We start from the raw sequence: 22,198 nt of genomic DNA on the forward strand, positions 1-22,198 counted from the left end.
CTAAAGATGGTGATTATCGAAAACAACAACCATCGACTGAAGTCCAGCATCTACTTAGAGCACAGAAGTTCAGGTGCGGAAGTTCTAGCAGTCCAGCTTGTACAAACAGAATGAAAATTGATTGAAACCCCAACCCCGATTAAATTTGGTTCCCAGATTTAATCATTTGGGTCAATTACGACACGTCAACGGCCATTTCGAACGTCGTCCTACTCCAGATAAAAACATCCAAAAAAGATTAGCCATCAAATCAGTGCGCTTGAACAACGAACCACGACGAGAGGCGGAAAGTGCAATCCGCAAATTAGGAATGAATGAGCCAGCCAAATCGAATTAACAAAACGGGAAGGATTCAACCGCCATTTCAAACGTCATCATGCCCCAGATAGATAAGAAAATTATCCCAATCGTATTGTCGCTCGAACAAAAAACCACGGCGGGAGGCAGAAGATCCAATCGCCGGATTTCGATTTGTATGAGCCTAAATAATCAAATTAACAACATGGACAACATTCTCTCTCACTGATGCATGCAAATCCACACACAATTACGACAGAAAACCTACAAATCAAAAAAACGGCCAAAACCAAACCCGCAGACGAAGAACATATGTGGCGGAACACCAAGTCAAATTCGTTTGAAAATAACAACAAATCATGAAGTAAACTCATACCTAAACCCAATTTTCATCCTGTTATAGATCCTAGAACATCCAGTACATGCAAAACAACTGTGACAAACCGATGTTCATCACCGCCCGAGAGCACATCCGCCAAACAGCTAGATTCCTAATCAAAACAAGCATTTAGATTCTAAAAACCGTGTAAACGTTACACTTACATCGTCAACAACATGAATGATCAGAAAAACTCGCGATAGAAGGCATGGTTGCGAAGATAGCCCGAAGGTCGGGTTCATACAGAGGGAAGTTTAGGCGCGTTACTCGGGCAGTTCAGGTTGTGATCAGAATATTATTCTGATCCCGTGATCAGAATAGTGTTTATGTATATATACATACATATATATATATATATATGTAATCCAAAAGTTAGCAGTCATTGGCTTCAGCCCCCACGCATACAATGCGGGGGTGTTCACGAAAAATATGCTTAATCACACTTGATCCAACGTCTTGGTCCATTAAGGAGGTGATCGCACGTCGAACTAGGCAACCGAACTATATAGCTGTAACACTTTCACTTAGCCACGGGAGTATAATGTTGGGGCTACTATGTAGCCCCTTGTACCTTCACGTGCATCCGAATACAGGCGCGTACGTACATGGCCGGGAAACGGCCCTTCGTTAATGCGGAGGAATCCTAAAGATTCGGGTGAGTCTTCGAGTGGTTGAACAGTCTCTCGCTGCATCATGACAGTCAGTTTTCGGCTTTCTCTACTGAGGTGCTCATCCGGAATAACCGAGGCACAATCGCAGTAGTTCTCCTTTGGCCACCTTAGCCAATAATAACGGAACATAAGGCGGCAAACCCAGGAGCCGGGCAAACCCAACATTTGATCAAAGACATGATTCGGAGCTGATGCATATAAGGCATAACTCGTGACGCCGAACACTCCCGAATGTATTCAGACTTTATAACAGATGATGAGCTCAAGAATGCCCATTCATTATAGACCATGTGTTTCCAGGTACGTGCGTTGATCTGTCGTGGCGAAATGCCAAAACGGCAGTATCCTCTATGGGTATGGAACCCATGGGATGGTTAAGCAACAAGAGGCAATAGAAAAGGTATACACAGGGGCTTAATATAAAAAGAAAACTATTGAACGGGGCCCTGCTGCACGTCTGCGCCTTTGTCTCCATTGTGCCGTATCCTGGAAGGGTATCGCGTGAACGTTGTCTGTGGAAAAAAGAAAACTCGTAGGGGAGTGCAACGTAAGTATGTGATGGATAGTAAAAGTGTAAGATGTTGGCCTGCCAATAAGGTTGAGCCAAGTGTGGGGCTTTATTAAGTGTTTATAGCCCCTGGTATCCGCTATGGGATTTCATATACGGTGCCCTGGTTCGATCTGGGCTACCGGACTCGTCTAACCGTGTCTGTGGTCTTAACGACCAGTCATGTTTTTTTGTGATATTAGAGGCCGCTTATAGTCCAGCCGCTAGGGTCGTCACGTGTTCCTCTGTGCGCGAAGAGCGCTCAGTTATTCCGCTAACGGTGATAACGCCATGTGGACCGGGCATCTTGAGTGTAAGGTAGCCATAGTGCGGCAATGTGTTGAAGCGGGGGAAGGCCGTTCTTCCAAGCAATGCGTGATAGTTGCTCTGGAAGGGTGCGATGATGAAGAGTAGTTCTTCGCTTCTGGAGTTGCCTGGAGAGCCGAATGTTACCTACAGTATGACGGAGCTCCTGCTGTGGGCTTCAATGCCTGGTATCAACCCTTCAAAGGTGGTGTTGCTTTTACTAATTCTGGATGGGTCTATCCCCATCCTGCGGACGGTGTCCTCATATATTAGATTGAGACTGCTGCCGCCCTCCATGAGGACGTGGGTGAGATGGAATCCGTCGATTATCGGGTCAAGCACCAAGGCATCTGATCCTTCGCGTTGAATACTAGTTCGGCCGTCCAGGTGATCAAAGGTGATCGGATAAGACACCCAGTAGTTAGGTGTGGGTACGATGGGCTCTATATCGCACGCGTCTTCATGCGTGCATTCGTGCCTTCTCAAGGATGTACAAGTCGCGTGGATCATGTTCAATGTTTTAACCTCTGGCGGGAATTTTTTCTGTCCCCCAGTGTTCGGCTAGCGAGGTTCATCCTTGTCTTCACTTGGTATTTCCGTTCCCTTGTGTTCGGCATTTAATTTGCTAGCCTGTTTGAAGACCCAGCACTCTCTGTGCGTGTGGTTTGCAGGCTTGTCAGGGGTGCCATGAATTTGGCACAGTCTGTCCAGGACTCTGTTCAGACCGGATGGTCCCTCTTTGCTTCCTTTAGATGGCTTCTTCTGCTGATTAGGTCGAGAGCCCCTGAATCCAGCATTAACCATTGTGTTGTCTGAGCTCTCTTCCTTGTTTTGGCGTTTATTTTTATTACACCGTGGCTTCCCGTTGCCATCCCTTGTTTCGGATGTGCTGGGGTCGCTGGTGCCTTTACGGGCTAGCCAGCTATCTTCACCCGCGCAAAACCAGGTCATAAGGCTTGTTAGGGCTGCCATTGTCCTTGGCTTTTCTTGTCTGAGGTGTCTGGTGAGCCACTCGTCGCGGATGCTGTGTTTGAATGCCGCTAAGGCTTCGGCATCCGGACAATCGACAATTTGATTCTTCTTAGTGAGAAATCTGTTCCAAAGCTTGCGGGCGGACTCTCCGGGTTGTTGGATTATGTGACTTAAATCGTCAGCATCCGAAGGCCGGACATAAGTCCCTTGAAAATTGGCCCTGAAAGCATCCTCGAGTTCCTCCCAACTCGCAATTGAATTTTCGGGGAGGCTTTTCAACCAGTGCCGAGCTGGTCCCTTTAGTTTGATGGGGAGGTATTTGATGGCGTGGAGGTCATCCCCACGAGCCATGTGTATATACAGGATGAAATCCTTGATCCAGACCCCTGGGTCTGTTGTTCCGTCGTATGCCTCTATGTTCACAGGTTTAAAGCCCTGTGGAAATTCGTGGTCCAGTACCTCTTCGGTAAAGCACAGGGGGTGAGCAGCCCCTCTGTATCTGGACGTGTTGTGGCATGCCGTGGGCTGTTGTTGTGTCTGGTGTTTATTCCAAACTGGTATTTGATTGGCATAATCGTTTTGATGACCATAGTCCATCACCGGGGTGTGTCCTTTAGATCCGTAGATGGACCTAGTTGCGCCAACTTTCTTATCCAGGTGCTCGCGTAGATCGTGCACGGCGTCGGTAGCCGCTTTGTTGCGGTTTTGGAGCGGTACGTTGGGCCTCCTGGTCATATTAGTCTTTGGTGGAACGGCCTCGTCATCAAATTCTGGCAGTAGCTTGCGTTTTGGATAGCTCTTTGTATGGCGATCATCGCCATATCTTTCTTTAGTGTCTAGCACTTTGTTCCATTTGCGGTTGAGCGTTTCCTGTGCGGCTTTGAGCTGTTGCTTCTGCTTCTTCAGACTTCTCGCTGTCGCCATAAGCTTTCTTTGGAGGTTATCTCATTCCACGCGTTCTTCTGGAATGATGAATGCATCATCGTCCGGACTGTCTTCTTGTCCTGGGCCGGTTTGATCTCGTCCCTCTGGATCATTGTTCTCGGGCGTCTGCTCCGAACTGTGTTCGGCGTGACCTGGTTCGTCCTGCTCCATCGCTGGTTATGTATGGTCGTTGTTGCCTTCGAGGTTGACCAGAGTATCGATCCTTCTGGCGCTCTTGCTGATATTTTTAATATTGATGGACTTGGAACGGCGCCTGCGCCGTTGCTTTGGCTTTTGCCCAGGGGTTTTATCTTCCCGAACGTCACCGTCGTCTTCCTTGGGCGTATCCACCATGTATATGTCGTGTGACGAGGCGGAAGTCCGGTACCCCATAGATTCTGAATCTTCTCCTGCATCGTCGTCCATACTGTCGATGCCTTCGGAGTCAAAGTCAAGCACGTCGGTTAAATCATCAATCGTGGCTATGAAGTGGGTGGTGGGTGGGTAACGAATTTCTTCGTAGCCTGCTTCCCACTCGAGCCGGACATAGTTCGGCCCGGAATTTTCTGTCAAAGAGAGAGTTTTTAATGAGTTCAACATGTCGCCAAAGGGCGAGTGCTGGAAGATGTCCGCAGCGATGAACTCCATTATCGGAGCCCAACCTGGCTCGACTGGCTCGGGAGTGCGCGAACAGGAACCGACAACCGGATACGAGTCCGGGGGTCCGGAGTCACAGGCCTCCTCGGAAGTGAGGCCCGTGTTCGACTCTACCGCCGATGAGGGTACGGCCTGTGGGGCAGGGTCCAGTCCTCCGTCCTTGGGCAATGCAACCTGTTTCGGATTTAGATCCGAGGCTTCTGCCTGGGTGATATCCCGAGCATCGTCTGAAAGCAGGTCTAAGCCGTGCTCATCGTGACTATCCCGTGCTCCTGGAGCAGGCCCGAATCCGTCAAAGATCAAGTCTCCGTGAATATCCGTTGTGTAGTTCAAGTTTCCGAACATGATCTGGTGGCTAGGGGCATAGTTGTCGATCTTCTCCAGATGGCCAAGCGAATTGGCCCCAGTGCGAAGCCGCCAAACACGAAGATCTGTCCGGGGAGAAAAGTCTCCCCCTGGACCACGTTGTTGATGATTGGAGGCACCATCAAGCCCTGTAGCGACGACACAGAGGAACTCTCAATGAAAGCACCAATGTCGGTGTCAAAACCGGCGGATCTCGGGTAGGGGGTCCCGATCTTTGCGTCAAGGCTGATGGTAACAGGAAGCAAGGGACACAGATGTTTACCCAGGTTCGGGCCCTCTCGATGGAGGTAAAACCCTACTTCCTGCTTGATTAATATTGAAGATATGGGTGGTACAAGAGTAGATCTACCATGAGATCATAGAGGCTAAACCCTAAGAGCTAGCCTATGATGGTATGATTGTAATTGTGATCGGCCTTCTAAGGACCAACCTCTCCGGTTTATATAGACACCGGAGAGGGCTAGGGTTTACGTGGAGTCGGTTACAAGGAAGGAAACACAATATCCGGATCACCAAGCTTGTCTTCCACGCAAAGGAGAGTCCCATTCGGACACGGGCTGAAGTCCTGAGTCTTGTATCTTCATGCTTCAATAGTCCGGACGTTGTACATAGTCCGGCTATCCGGATACCCCCTAATCCAGGACTCCCTCGGGAGGTCCAGCCCGTCTTCTATTCTTTGTTCACTGTCTTGAATGTTTGTCTTGGTAGTCTTTTACCTTGTCTCCTTCTGCCCCGACAAGCCATGCCGCGGGCGTGGCTACGACTACCCGTGCACAAGTAAGGGGTACAGAAGAGCCATACTTTTGTACACCGACAATAGGCCAATAAAAACTAGATTCTAATACCTTATGCACAGTTCTATCTCCTGCATGATGTCCTCCGTAGGCTTCGGAGTGACACTTCCGTAGGAATTTTTTCTGTTCATGCTAAGGTACACAACATATAATAATACCATCTACTCCTTCTTTATAAAGATGTGGGTCATCCCAAAAGTAATGTCTTAAGTCATAGAAGATTTTTTTCTTTTGTTGGTATGTGCAACTAGGTGGTATAAATTTAGCAACGACATAATTAGCATAGTCAGTATACCAACGAGTATTATGAGAAGCATTTATGAAAGCTAATTGTTCCTCGGGAAAGCTATCATCAATAGGTAGTGGGTCATCAAGAATATTTTCCAACCTAGCTATCAGCTACGGCGTTCTCAACTCCTTTCCTATCAGTAATATGCAAATCAAATTCTTGTAGCAAGAGAACACACCTAATGAGTCTAGGTTTGGCATCTTTCTTCTCCATAAGATATTTTATAGCAGCATGATCAGTGTGAACAATTACTTTGGAATCAACAATGTAAGATTGGAATTTATCACAAGCAAACACAACTGCTAAAAATTCTTTCTCGGTAGTAGCATAATTTCTTTGGGCACTGTCTAGAGTTTTACTAGCATAATGGATCACATTTAATTTCTTATCAACTCTTTGTCCTAGAATTGCACCAACAACATAATCACTAGCATCACACATAATTTCAAAAGGCAAGTTCCAATCAGGTGGTTGAACAGTAGGGGCAGAAGTTAAGGCTTTCTTAAGTGTTTCAAAGGCTTCTACGCAATCATCATCAAAAACAAATGGAACATACTTTTGTAAAAGATTAGTAAGAGGCCTAGAAATTTTAGAGAAGTCTTTAATAAACCTCCTATAGAAACCAACATGACCAAGGAAACTACCAATACCTTTAATGTCTTTAAGATATCGCATTTTCTCAGTTGCATCAACTTTAGCTTTATCCACCTCAATACCTCTCTCAGAAATTTTATGCCCCAAAACAATACCTTCATTCACCATAAAGTGGCACTTCTCCAAATTCAACACAAGATTAGTTTGTTCACATCCCTACAAAACTTGATCAAGGTTGCTCAAGCAATAATCAAAAGAAGTTCCGTAAACAGAGAAATCATCCATGAAAATCTCAACAATATTTACACAAAACTCAGAGAATATAGCAGTCATGCATCTTTGAAAGGTAGCAGGTGCATTACATAAACCAAAGGGCATACGTCTATAAGCATAAGTTCCAAAAGGGCAAATAAAGGTGGTTTTCTCTTGATCAGGTTGTGAAACATGTATTTGAGAGAAACCAGAATATCCATCAAGAAAACATATGTATGTGTGCTTTGACAATCTTTCTAGCATTTGATCAATGAAAGGTAGAGGGTAATGATCTTTTCTAGTATCTTTGTTTAATTTTCTGAAATCAATTACCATTCTATAGCTAGTCACTATTATTTGTGGGATAAGTTCTTTTTTATCAGTAGGAACAACACTAATACCTCCTTTCTTAGGGACACAATGAACAAGACTTACCCATCTACTATCAGCTATGGGATAGATTGTACATGCTTCCAGAAGTTTTAATATCTCTGTTCTTACCACTTCTTTCATCTTAGGATTCAAACCTCGTTGATGATCAACGACAGGTTTAGCATCGGGCTCCATATTAATCTTGTGTTGACAGAGAGCGGGACTAATGCTCTTAGGATCATCAAGAGTATATCCAATACCAGCATGGCGCTTCCTTAGAATTTTTAATAATCTCTCTTCTTCATGTTCTGAAAGGTTAGCACTAATAATAACAGCATATATCTTTTTCTCATCAACATAAGCATAATTCAGAGTGTCAGGCAATTTCTTTAATTCAAACACAGGATCACCTTTAGGTGGAGGAGGACCTCCTAGAGTTTCAATTGGAAAATTGTGTTTAAGGAGAGGTTGTTGTTCAAATTTTTTTTATCTATTTCATTTCTTTCACGAAAGTGCATATCATTTTCATGGTCTAGCAAATATTGTTCTAATGGATCAGTAGGAGGTACGGAAATAGACGCAAGACCAACTATTTCATCCTTACTAGGTAATTCTTTATCATGAGGTTGTCTACGGAACTTAGAAAATTAAACTCATGAGACACATCACCAAAATTGACAATGACTATTTCTTTATGGCAAACTATCTTAGCATTGACAATGTTCAAGAAGGGTCTACCAAAAATTATGAGACAAAAATCATCTTGTGGGGAACCAAGAATTAGAAAATCTGTAGGGTATTTTATTTTTCGACACAAGACTTCAATATCTCTAACAATCCCATGTGGTGTGATAGTATCTCTATTAGCAAGTTTAATAGTGACATCTATATCTTCTATTTCAGCGGGTGCTATATCATTCATAATTTCTTGGTAGAGTAAACGGAATAGCACTAACACTAGCACCCATATCACATAAGCCATGATAGAAATGATCTCCTATTTTAATTGAGACAACAGGCATGCCAACAACATGCTTGTTCTTATCTTTAGTGTCGGGTTTGGCAACTCTAGCTGCTTCATCACAGAAGTAAATAACATGCCCATCAATATTTTTGACCAAGAGATATTTAACCATAGAAACACTAGGTTCTACTTCAATTTGTTCAGAGGGTTTAGGTTCTTTAATATTACTTTTGAGAACCACTGTTGAAACCTTAGCATGTTCCTTTATCCTAACAGGGATAGGTGGTTTTTCAATATAAGCAGTAGGAACTACTGGATCAACATTGTAAATGATAGTTTCATCTTTAACTATAAACGGTTCTTTAATTTCCTATTTAATAGGGGGATGATATTTAAACCACTTCTGCTTAGGGAGATCAACATGAGTAGCACATGATTCTCAAAAAGAGGCTACCGTCTCAAAGTCAAGTCCATATTTAGTGCTAAACTTGTGAAAAGCATCAGTATTCATAAAAGATTTAACACAATCAAACTCAAGATTAATACCTGACTCATTACCTTCGTCGATTTCCCAATCTTCAGAGTTGCGTTTAATTCTTTCTAAAAGATCTCACCTGAATTCAATAGTCTTCTTCATAAAAGAACCAGCACAAGAAGTATCGAGCATGGATTGATCATTACGACAAAGCCGAGCATAAAAATAATGAATAATAATTTCTCTTGAGAGCTCATGATTGGGGCATCAATATAACATTGACTTAAGCCCCCCCCCCCCCAATATAGAGCGGTACTTTCTCCTTCTCGAGGCCAAAAATTAAATATATAATTCCGATCACGATGAGCTAGATGCATAGGATAAAACTTTTGATGAAATTCCAATTTCAATCGATTCCAATTACATGATCCGGTATCATCCCATAGTCTATACCATGTCAATGCTTTCCCCCCCAAATATAAAGGTAAAACCTTATTCTTAACTTCAACGCTGGGTAAACTTGCAAGCTTAAACAATCCACAAATATCATCCACACGTATTAGATGCATATCGGGATGCTTCGTTCCGTCTCCTGCATAAGGATTAGCTAGCAGTTGCTCTATCATACCCGAAGGAATTTGATAACTAATATTTTTAGTAGGTGTAGTAGGTTGAGGGTCAACTCTTTGTGCTTCCAGTTGAGGTGAAGATACCCCGAACAAACCCCTCAATGGATTGTCTTTCATAGTAACAAGTGGCAGTAAATTTCAGCACATAGTATAAGTTTTTCCTTACCAATTTCCACTTACCAAGAGCGCTTCACTCCCCGGAAACGGCGCCACAAAAGAGTCTTGATGACCCAAAAGTATAGGGGATCAATATTAATCCTTTAAGTAAGAGTGTTGAACCCAACCAGGAGCAGAAGGAAATGACAAGTGATTTTCAGTAAGGTAATTTCTGCAAGCACTGAAATTGTCGGTAACAGGTAGTTTGATAGCAAGATAAACGGTAACAAGTAACAAGTAACAATAAGTCCAGCAAGGTAGACCAATCCTTTTTGTAGCAAAGGACAGGCCAGAACGGTCTCAGATAATAAGGAAAATGTTCTTGAGGACACAAGAGAATTTCATCTAGTCACTTTCATCATGTTGGTTTGATTCGCGTTCGCCACTTTGATAATTTGATATGTGGGTGGACCGATGCTTGGGTGTTGTTCTTACTTGAACAAGCTTCCCACTTATGATTAACCCCCTAGCAAGCACCCGCAACTATGAAAGAAGTACTAAGATAAAAGCTAACCTTAGCATTGAACATATGGATCCAAATCAGCCCCTTACGAAATAGCGCATAAACTAGGGTTTAATATTTTGTCACTCTAGCAACCCATCATCTAATAACTACTCCACAATGCATTCCCTTAGGCCCAAAGATGGTGAAGTGTCATGTAGTCGATGTTTACATAACACCACTAAGGGAATCACAAGATACATATCATCAAATATCAAACGAATACCAAATTCACATGATTACTTGCAACATGACTCTCCCATGGCCTCAAGAACAAGGGCAACTACTCACAAATAATATTTATGCTAAAGATCATAGGGGTATTAAATAGCATAATGGATCTGAAAATATGATGTTCCACCAAATAAACCATATAGCATCAACTACAAGATGTAATCAACACTACTAGTCACCCACACGTACCAATCTAAAGTTTTGATACAAAGATTGAACACAAGAGATGAATTGGCATTTGAGATGAGATGGTTATGTTGAAGATGTTGATGAGGATTGGCCTCCCAAATATGAGAGGGTTGTTGGTGATGATGATGGCTTTGATTTCCCCCTCCCAGAGGGAAATTCCCCTGGCGGAATCGCTCCACCAGAGGGCTAGTGCTCCTGCCCAAGTTCCGCCTCGAGACGGTAGCGCTCCATCCCGAAAGTCCTCTTCTTATTTATTTGTCTAGGTAAAAATACCTTATGTACTAGAAGATGGGCACCGGAGGTGGGCCAGGTGGCCCACTACCCACCATGGCACGCCTGGAGGGGCTGACGCGCCCTGGTGCCTTGTGGTCACCTGGGTGTCCCCCTCTGGTAGTCCTTTTCTCCAATATTTATTATATTCCAAAATAATTCTCCGTAAAATTTCAGCCCATTTGGAGATGTGCAGAATAGGTATCTCTAACATAGCTTTTTCTGGTCCAGAATTCCAGCTGCCGGTATTCTCCTTCTTCGTGTAAACCTTGCATATTATGAGAGAAAAGACATTAGAATTACTCCCCAAAGTTTTATAATGCATAAAAACACTACAAATAACAGTAGGAAAACATGATGCAAAATGGACGTATCAGTTGTCCTTGGAGGCATTGAGGTCCTCGGGATTATACTGATCCTCATGCCCCTCCGAGTCATCGAGATGTTGTTCGGGGGCGATGGGGTCGTCGAGGTCTTCCATATTGTTTGGGGTATCATTCTCCAGTGCCCACGGTGCATGCTCCATGGAGCGCACACTTCCGCTGGTTCTCCGAGGTATGTGTCTTGTAGATCTGTGTACATCCTTCACCTCAAATGGGTATTGTTTCTGAATGTCGTGTTTTCTTCCATTTTGTTGTTTCTGGGGTAGTGTGTCCTTTGTGCGAGCCTTAGTCCTCGGTTTATATAGATGGGGATCCTAGGGTTAAAACATCCTAGTTAGTTACCTACGAGGAAATTGAATCTTCTACAAATGAAGCTTCTTGGAGTACACGCCAAGTCTTCTGGATCCTCCCATTTATGTGTCATGGTCCACCCGATGTGGCCCACTCTGGAATTGACAAGGGTTCCTCGGCCTGGCCCACCAAGTGAGGAGCCGACATAGTGAGAGGCCCCCTAGCCGGGACATCGTCAAGTAGTGGATGCTTTAGTGTCAACATATTCATGAAGTTTGTAACAAAATATGATGGTTCGGGTATATGGCTCTTATTGAGTTCCTTTGAAGATTCTTTGATACTTCACATCATCTTCACACTCTCAACCCGATTAGCTTCCAACTTTCTAACAAACTTGGCTAGAATCACTATTTGGCTCTCTGCAATTTTCGCTGTGTGTCTCTCCATGCTACTAGTAAGTTATCATGATTCTTCAGAATGTCGGTAAACATTTTATTTTGCCTAGTTTTGTAGTGATAAAAGCTTTAAGAGTTTCATCCAAAGAATTTCTATTACCATTGCTCGTTCCAAAATTATTAGGTTCTTTGTTATTAGTTGGATACGATGGCTTAGGAGCATACAGATTTTTTCCAGTTTGGATTATAATTGTTTTGAGCATTAAAGTTAAATTCATTTACATCAACTTCAGACATAGAGTTATCATTTTCCTCTTCTTTACCTCTTATGTTATTGATGAGTTCATCGGTCATTGTGGTAAGCTCTTTGTTTTTCTCTCCGGAGATAGCATTGACCTTTCTTGTGGAAAACCTTTTCATATGCCATTGGGCATGGTTTTCTTGCATATCATCAAGTAATTTCTAGGCCTCATACATAGGCCTTTCCATTGTAATTCCTCTTGTGGTTGTATCAAGCAAAAAATTTGACATGGGATTAAGAGAATTATGAAATATATGAAGAATTAATCAATCTTTCATCCATGGTTGGGGCAATTTTTTATAGCCCCTTCGTGCAATCCCATGCAATCGCTGGCGGTTGGCGATCTTCCTACATAAAACCAGTGATCTCAATCGAAGTTCCATAAGTTTTGCATCAGGGAAAAACTTAGATAAAAATTTGCTACAACATGCAATCCATTAAGTTATAGTTCCTCTAGGCAAAGCTAGAAAACATTCATTTTATTTTCCTCTCAAGGAGAAAGTAAATAGATGCAACTTCAAAGCGCCCTCTCATAATCCTAAATACGTGTCATATCACACAGCTCGGTAAAATTGTTTAAGTGCATTGTGACTAAGTGGCGCTTACTTCATATTGTTCGGAGGCAACATCAAATAATGTGATTGGTGCACAAATAAAGTTTTCATTGGGAGCAAGAAAGTCTCCAAGTTTTCACGCCATAATAAATATTTGGGGGTTTCACTAACATAACTAGAAAAACAAAGAAAGACAAGCACAAAAGCTGAAATAAACACTTTAATAAAAACTAATGCAATGACTAGTGACACAATTCCTCCCCAAATGGGACCAGAAAAGGTGGTTGGTGCCCTTTGAGATCTTGTTTGGTTAGCAAAAGGTCCCCGGGCCTTTTTCTAAGGAGTGACATTGAGTTATCCAACCATTGAGGGGATGTGCACTGCGAGAAGGCTCTGGCAACTTATTTCTAATGAATTAAATTTCAGTTTTTCAACCGGACTTTCAACAACCTTTTGGTTGTAAACACTAGTTCGAAAAACATGCATGGGTATGAGGCCTTACTGTAACACCCTGGTCGTTAAGCTACAGTAATCACACACTAATAGTGCCAAGTCATCATGATTATTTTTCTAAACCTCATTTTGATCCAAACCGAATTCAAATTCAAATTAAAATAAAGTCAAATTGTTGTTTCTTCAAACGATAAAACAAAAATGTTCGATGGTTTGCCAATATTCCTTAACTAATTATCAGGGAGAAACCAACATTAATAAAGTGTTTAATTGCCCTAACACAATAAAAATAGGGGCCAAGTCTTTACTAAAATGCCTTTTCAAAATTATAGGAATTCTAAACTATTTTTTTTGAACTCCAAGATTTTTGTGGCAGTACTAAATAATGCCTAGTATTTGTTTTGACAAATTGTATTTTTTACAAAAGCCTTTTAGTGGGTAAACTAATAGAAAAGTAGCTAAAATAAAATAGAAAAGTTTTAAGAAGAAAAGCAAAAAAATAAAAGAAACAAGCCCACCCCCACATGCTGGGCCTAATGGCCCAGATGGCCGCCGGACTGGTCGGCCACCAGGCCCAGCCGGGCCCTCCTTATCCCCCACTCCATGAAACCCTAACTGACACCCCCACTTCCCCCACTCGTTCGCTCCTCCCGATCCAGTTCTGGATCAGGATCGCGCCGACCGCGTCGCCCACCACCCCCGACGCTGCTGGACCCCGCCATCGTTGGAGCCATCTTGCCAGAGCTACCCCGTCGTCCTTTCCCTTGTCGCCGTCGTCCCCGTCCTCCTCCCCGCGCCCCAATGCCCTTTACCCTACAGCCCCTATGAGCTCCCCCTCTCCTCCTCCTCTCTCCCTCACGCTGACCGCGCCGAACGCTCCTCCGCACGCACCCTCGCTCGCAAGCCCACGCCATGCCCGCGCCCGTCCGCGCTCCCGCGCACCCCTGTCGCCCTGTTCCTGCCCCAGGACACGCCCGCTTCGCCGTCGCGTGGCTCGCCCTCACTCCGCTGCTCCCCTGCGCCGCCCCTGCCCCACGCTCCTACACCAGCACACATGTGTCCCGCCCGCGCCTTGGTTGCTTCACTCTGCGCCCCAGTCCTCCCGAGCGCCCTCCTCGCTTGCTCGCCCGGCCACGCTCGCCTCCAGCCCACGGCACCCCCAGCACGCTCGCCCCGCTGCTGCAGCCCGACGCTGCCTGCACCCTGCCTCCTCCAGCCTCTACCACCTGCCCCGTCTCGGCGACGCTGTTGCGGCCACGATGGCCCGCACGCCCGCAGCACCTCCCCTGCTCGCCTCTGTCGTCGCCATTGCCCACCTCGCCGCGTGGCCTCGACCCGCCCCGCGCCCGCTTCCCCCCGCCCTGACCTCGCCGCTGCCGGGCACAACTCTGGCCGGCCGCGCCGTGGCCGCCGGCGCGTGAGCGCTCCTGGGCGCCCGGGTGTCCCCCCCCCGGGTGGCCTTGGGCGCGAGCGCCCGCACCCGTCGCCCGCTATGCCCCTAGGACCATTGACATGTGGGGCCCAGCCCTTGGAACGTTTTTATAGAAAGGAAATAAAAAATAAAAATAAAAAATAATTATTTACTTAACTAAATTAATTAACTTAATTAATTGTGATTAATTAACCTAATTAACTGTTAGTTAGTTAGTCAGTCAATGATATGCGGGGCCCACACGTTAGCTTGACGCAATCAACACCTCTGTTGACTGTTGACGTCGCGCTAACATCATGTTGATGCACTAATACTATTTTCGAATTAATTTAATAATAATAATTTAGAAATATATTAAAACTTTGAAAATTAATATAAAATAATCTGTAGCTCGGATGAAAATACTTTTTACATGAAATTTGCTCAGAAAGACGAGCCGATTTCGAATACGCGGTCCGTTTGTCAGCCACACGTCCCTAGCATAGCGAACATGCAACAATCTACCTCCGGTTCATCCGTCCGAAAACGCGGAACTCCAGGAATACTTTCCCGGATATTACCCTCCTTCGTCGGTATCGTCTACGACCATGTTAGGGCACACCTAGCACCGCTCATTGTCATGTCATGCATCATCATGCTTATGTTTGCATTATATTTATTGTTTCTTCCCCCTCTTCTCTCCGGTAGACTACGAGTCTGACGCTGTTGCTGCCCCGATCGACTACGGTGTTGACGAGCCCTCCTTCTTGCTAGAGCAACCAGGCAAGTCCCCCCCCCCCACCTTGAACACCCAATATTGCCTATTCCTTCTCTCTACTGCTTGCATTAGAGTAGTGTAGCATGTTACTGCTTTCGGTTAATCCTATTCTGTTGCATAGCATGTCATTGTTGCTACAACTGTTGATACCTTACCTGCAATCCTAAATGCTTAGTATAGGATGCTAGTTTACCACTAGTGGCCCTACATTCTTGTCCGTCTGCCATGCTATACTATCGGGCCGTGATCACTCGGGAGGTGATCACGGGTATATGTATACATACATAAATCTTATAAAGATGGTGACTAAAGTCGGGTCGGCTCGTAGAGTACCCGCAAGTGATTCAGATATGTGGGCTGAAAGGGTAGGTGGCTCCATCCAGGTAATGGTGGGCCTAGGTTCCCGACAGCCCCCAAGTGCTACTTTGAGGTGGAGCGACAGGGCAAGTTGTGACCACCTAAGAGGCAGGTGGGCCTGGTCCTGGTCGGCGTCCGCAGTTACTTAAAAATAACACGCTTAACGAGATCTTGGTATTTGATCTGAGTTTGGTCGTTAACCTTATACGCACTAACCGCCACGTGGGACAAGATATGGGCAACCGACGTCGTGGTATCAGCCGAAGCCTCCTAGATGCCGGCGACTGAGCGGCGCGCACTGGGTTGGACCATGTAACGCAGCTTCCTTTGTAATGGAGGTTGCTAGGTCTGTTCACCGGCCGCGTACGCAACATGCAGGTGTGCAATGGGCGATGGGCCCAGACCCCTATGCGCATAGGATTTAGACCGGTGTGCTGACCTCACTGTTAGGCCAAGATAGGCTTGCGGTGTGTTGATCTCCTGAGGCCGGACATGACCCAAGAAAGTGTGCCCGGCCAGAGGGATCGCGCGTGTCGGGTAATGTGGTGCACCCCTGCAGGGAAGTTGATCTTTTAGAATAGCGATGTCCACGGTAACAGGACAACCCGGAGTTGTACCTCGACCTTATGCCAACTAAAACTGGATACTTAATAAAACACACACTTTCAAGTGCCAGAGACAACCCGGTGATCGCTTTCCCACAGGGCGACGAGGGAAGGATCGTCGGGTAGGATTATGCTATGCGATGATACTTGGTGAACTTACCATCTACTCTCTTTTACATGCTGCAAGATGGAGGCTTCCAGAAGCGTAGTCTTCGATAGGACTAGCTATCCCCCTTTACATAGATACCCATGCATATGTAGTGTAGATCCTTGCTTGCGAGTACTTTGGATGAGTACTCACGGTTGCTTTGTTCTCTCTTTTCCCCCTTTCCATTCTTCTCGGACGTCGCAACCAGATGTTGGAGCCCAGGAGCCAGACGCCACCGTCGATGACAACCCGCACTTCACCGAGGGTGCCTACTACTACGTTCAGGCCACCGATGACCAGGAGTAGTTTAGGAGGATCCCAGGCAGGAGGCCTGCTCCTCTTTCGATCTGTATCCCATTTTGTGCTAGCCATATTATGGCAACTTGTTAAACTTATGTCTGTACTCAGATATTGTTGCTTCCACTAACTCGTTTATGTTTGATCACTTGTATTCAGGCCATCGAGGCCCCTGGCTTATAATATGATGCTTGTATGACTTATTTTACTTTTAGAGTTGTGTTGTGATATCTTCCCGTGAGTCCCCGATCTTGATCGTACACGTTAGCGTGCATGATTAGTGTACGATTGAATCGGGGGCGTCACAAGTTGGTATCAGAGTCGACTGCATGTAGGAATCCCCCTTCCAAACTCCTTGGCCGAAGTTGAGTCTAGTCACTACCAAACTTTTACTAAAATGGCTGTGTGTTTTACGGGCCCACATCGCCATTGGGTGCTACTAGGATCTTTTATTCCTTGTTTATACTCTAGGACTCTAATCTCTCTTCTATTCGGGTTAAATGATTTTGCTAACTCTAACTCTAGGTTCTCGTAACTTTCTGTCCGAGAGTCCCTTCATTCCAGATGATCTACTGCTTCACCAGAAGGTTCCGAAATACTCTCCGATGTTCTCTCAAGACTTGTGCCCGTTGCTTTTGCAATTCCCTACCACCGAAATATCCCTATGGATAAATACATACAACAGCCGTTCTTACTTTTATTCCTAGCTGATCTTGTTATTACAAGATACCCCAAAATTCTCTCTATTGTTCTGAGCATACTTTGTGCTTATTGCCTTGCAGTTCTTTACCACATGAATACCCCTACGGATAATTTCTCGCACTTACCAAGTATCCGCTCATCCACAGTCAATTCATGTATTTCACAAAAGTCTTCAAAATACCATTTGATCTTCGGAAAATCCTCAGCAGCCTAATACTCTTGAAATTCTTGCCTACTTACATTATGGTTAATCCCATAAGTCTAGTAATCTTATTGACATACTTTGTCATTAATATTTTGAGTCAGTTGATTCAATATGTTGCAAATGCTCGCAATGCTCAATCGGATCCTAGAATTCATCCGTCCGGCTTAGACGTCATTTTAAACATGAGCTGGATCTCGGCCAATCAATTTACCATCGATTGTACCCCAAAGTCTATACAACTTATCCGTCCTTTAACCAGAGCGTTTGCTTCTCATCCCTTGAATTGCAAATCATAATTTCTTTGCATTTTGAGCTTTGAATTAGTCAGTTGTTTCTGTAATCCAATGCCTTTGCATTGTTTCTTCCTTTGGTTGTGTGTCGATGCTTACATCAGCTCCGTTATGGACCTTCAGATCCTTTGTTGAATTATCATCCGACAGTGTCCTTCATTTACTAAACCTCGAAAATTCTGTCCCCGTTACTACCCATGCTATGCTTTCGAGCTAGTGATTTTTACTCTGAAGTTTATGTTATATGTTCCTAAGATGCCCAGATGGGTTGAACCTATGCTTTCCTTATTCCGTGTGAACCCGAAAGATAGCATGGGTTATACTTATCTAGTATTTTACCAGGTAAAACTTTCAATACTAATGTCATTTTTGAAACACGAGGAGTGAATGGAAGGTTGGCATTGAAGAAGTGGGAGTCGACCTTGAAGTTTGCATTCATTCCCATGGACACGATGCTGATCTTATCATGGAAGCTTCTCTTAAAATTAGTTACCCCACTTTGGTATAAGTTCATCTTATATCTGGGATTTGATCTTTTGCAACCGTGGTTCGGGCCATGATTGTTCTTCTTTGACCCCTTTTCTCGGACAAGTTAAAGCACTTGTCTTTTACAAGTCAATACACCAGTATAACCTCTACTTTGATCTACCATCGAGTATTACCCTCTGGTATCTCGAGAACATCTAAGAACTGTGTTGCAACTTATGAGTTCTTCATCAGCTATTATTTCTCACCGATTCCAATTTTTCATGGGTTCCGAGTTGTAGTCGCTCAAGAACACCGATATGTGAACCGATCCCGCATTCCGGTACAATAACTCTAAGTAATTTTTGTTGCTTATGAGTTTAATCATTCAAGTCATTTCTAGCCTGATTGGCTATATCATTGTCGTGTTAAATTTTAATTGTGCTACCTAGTTCTTCTTCCTGGAGCATAGTTTTTAACGTTGAGCTAAGCTTACGTTGGTCTTCCTCGTCATATCATTTCGCCTTGAACAGCAAGCTTGATTTTGAGTTTGTGTCGTACCCGTGGTTCCAATAACCTTGCGCTCCATCATTCCTTTGACTTGATCTCATCGCCATTGATTACATCTTCATGAAATCTCTCGACAAATGTGTTGCGATCATCGTTAACATTCTGAGCTGTTCCAAGATATCAATTGAATTCATGATGAGAAATACCATCCTTGCCCTCGATAGTTTGTGTGTCATCGACTACTTACTTGCCTTCTTTGCAACACAAACTTGCTCGTGTTGTCGTTGTACCTTGAGTTCCTGGCTATCAAGCTTATCTTATGTCCTACCTTGGAGTATTACCATCTTATATATCAAGAATGTTGTGGAAGTTTCACCACCTCTTGAAAATTCTTGGTATAGTGATACTTATCACCATCACCATTCTTTCTTGGCCCCCATGTTGATTCTAACCGGGATACCAACAAGTGAATGGTGCTGCTTGGGTTGTGTACTTCTAGCAACCGTACTGCTTTGAGGTTAATGGTCAACAGTTCACTCTTAGACTATTGGTTATTGAATCATCATTCTAACATTGATCATGCTACCTCAGCCCATATTTCGGTTGCACCTTGCAACCAATCTTTAATTGTGCATGTTTTCCTCGAGCATACAACATTATATCATTTGATCTGACAAATGTTATCTCCTTGTTCACATAATTGTGGAAATCCATCTTTTGGAATTCTCGATGAATTGTCGCTGAGTTCATCAACCACCTCCTCTTCCTCTCCTTGATTTAATGATGAACTCTTGATTCAGAACTTGCTTCCATACTTCATTTGCTGAGAATCTTATGATGTCTTCTTGTTAATTTGTGTTGCACCTTTTCTTCTCAGGCATCCTAAGTCTGAGGTATCATGACCCAATCTGATCTGAATCTCGATCAGATATGTTGGTTGGAACGCATTTCCAAGAGTTATAACGTTTGTCTTTATATGACCCAATAAGGTGATGTCATGCCTAGCACACCTGGCCGGAGGCCCTATTGTTATAGTTTCCCTTTCAGCAAGGTTATCTGTTCTTCTATGAGGAAATTGTAAGACTTATTCTATAAGCTATTCCTAATGGATCCTTTGTGTATCCAAAGGCTGACCTTTGCTTGAACACCATGTCAATGCTATCTCGAAGCATCTCTGTGGCACTCCGCTCTTCAAAAGGAACATTTGTAGCACAATGCTAAAGTTTCTTTATCAATTATCCAAACACCGTGGTATGGGTAATGTCATGAAATTCCTTTCCCCTTACCTAATTGATTTTCCACATTATATCATGTCGTGGATATCATGTTCTGCTTGTCCTTGGGAAGGATATACCCTTAAAAAATGTGTTTAAACACATTTTCCTTTCCATTGTTTTGTTTAACCTTTCTTGTGATCTGACTTAACTAAGCAGTGATAATTCCCTGCTATGGTAAGCGCCTTGTTGTACCACTCTTTCTGTAAGACCATGTTACTATTGTTGATGACATTCCGGTAACCACCGATGGACGAGAACTTTGCCTATTAGGTTCGCGTCGTTCAACGAGTAGGAAAATGGTTCTCTCCGTCCCTCGCCCTTGGTACCGATGTTATTGCCGACATAACTAACAGGATATCCTCTGACAGGCCTTGCTTACATGATCATGCAAGACGTCACCGCCCTTCCTACTTTTAACCCACATGGTGGGCCCATAACACATAGTTCCACAGGATCGAAATCTGACTCTCCTGTACACCCCATGTTGCCAAAGTTATTCCTCGTGCTTGACTCTGTATGTACTTCAAGGGCCACCTTCCTAGTGAACTATTCTAGTATCAGGCGCAATACTTCACTACAAAAAAAGACACATCTGTGACATTTTGGGCCGAATGAATTTTTTTTCTGTCATACTTATGACACTTCTATGACGATAATTGTGACAAAACCCAGTATCATCATAGATGTGGTGGGCTCCTACTTCTATGACAAAAAATCATGACAGAAAATGGGCTTTTCGTCTTGGGCGGGCCGGAGATGCAGCTGCATGACATTCTTTGGGCCGTCCATGACGAAAAAACCATGGTAGAAGCGAGGGCGAGGAAAATATCGGGGAGTTCCCGGTTATGGTGGGTGGTCGGGGGCCGAGCGATGCGCGTTTCTCTCGTACCATACGCGCATGGGTGCGAGGCATTGGGCTCTATCGGAACCCGAGGGAGGCGTCGCCTAACTGAACCCGAGCGATTGCACTGCAGGCTACGCGTTACTGAACCCGAGCGATCGAGCGATTCCTTCGTACTGTTGCTAACTAAAGCCGATCGATACTGCCTCTGGATGAACAGTGAGCTTTGCTGGGGGTTGGATGAACAGTTCCCGGTGGGGGTTGGACGAACAGGACCCTTGGTGTTGCCGTTGGATGAACAGGACCCCGATCGATCGAGCCAGTTGGGTGTGGATGAACAGGACCCCGTGGAGGGCTGGATGAACAAGACCCCGTGGAGGGAAGGTTGAAGGGTAGTCGGTGGAGGGATAGTTGAACAGTAGCCGGTGGAGGGCTGGATGAACAGTAGCCCGTGGAGGGGTGGTTGAACAGTAGCCCGTGGAGAGGGCTGGTTGAACAGTAGCCGATGGAGTAGCGCACGGTGGAAGCTGGATGAACAGGAGCCCGTGGATGAACAGTCGCAGGTGGACGCTGGAGGAGGTCGGCGGTGGATGAACAGTAGCCCATGGAGGCTGGAGGAGGTGGACGGTGGAGATGAACAGTATCCCGTGGAGTCCTGTTTTGTGGTACGCCACACCCCTCTCGATGAACAGGACCCTCGTTTCGACCGTAGCGCTCCAACACAAGTCCATTTCCTCCATTTTGCGGTATTCCACACCCCTCCCGATCTACAGGACCCCGTTTCGACCGTAGGAGGTCCAACAGAAGTTTGTTTCCTTTGTTTTGCGGTACGCCAGACCCCACTCGATGAACAGGATCCCATTTCGACCGTGGCTGGTCGAACACAAGGCTGTTTCCTCTGTTCTGTGGTACGCCAGGCCTCGTTTCCATCGGCTATTCCGTCCAAGCCCTCCCGATGAACACGACGACGCATTCCGTTCCGACCCAGCCGGTTGGCTCCCCATGAACACGAGGACGACGCAGTTTCACCGTTCCGACCTAGCCATGTACACGAGCCCTGGCCAGACGTATGCGCGAGTAGGCGTTCGAGACCCCG

The sequence above is a fragment of the Triticum aestivum genome, chromosome 2B (genome assembly GCF_018294505.1).
Source record: "Triticum aestivum cultivar Chinese Spring chromosome 2B, IWGSC CS RefSeq v2.1, whole genome shotgun sequence".
NCBI lineage: Eukaryota > Viridiplantae > Streptophyta > Magnoliopsida > Poales > Poaceae > Triticum > Triticum aestivum.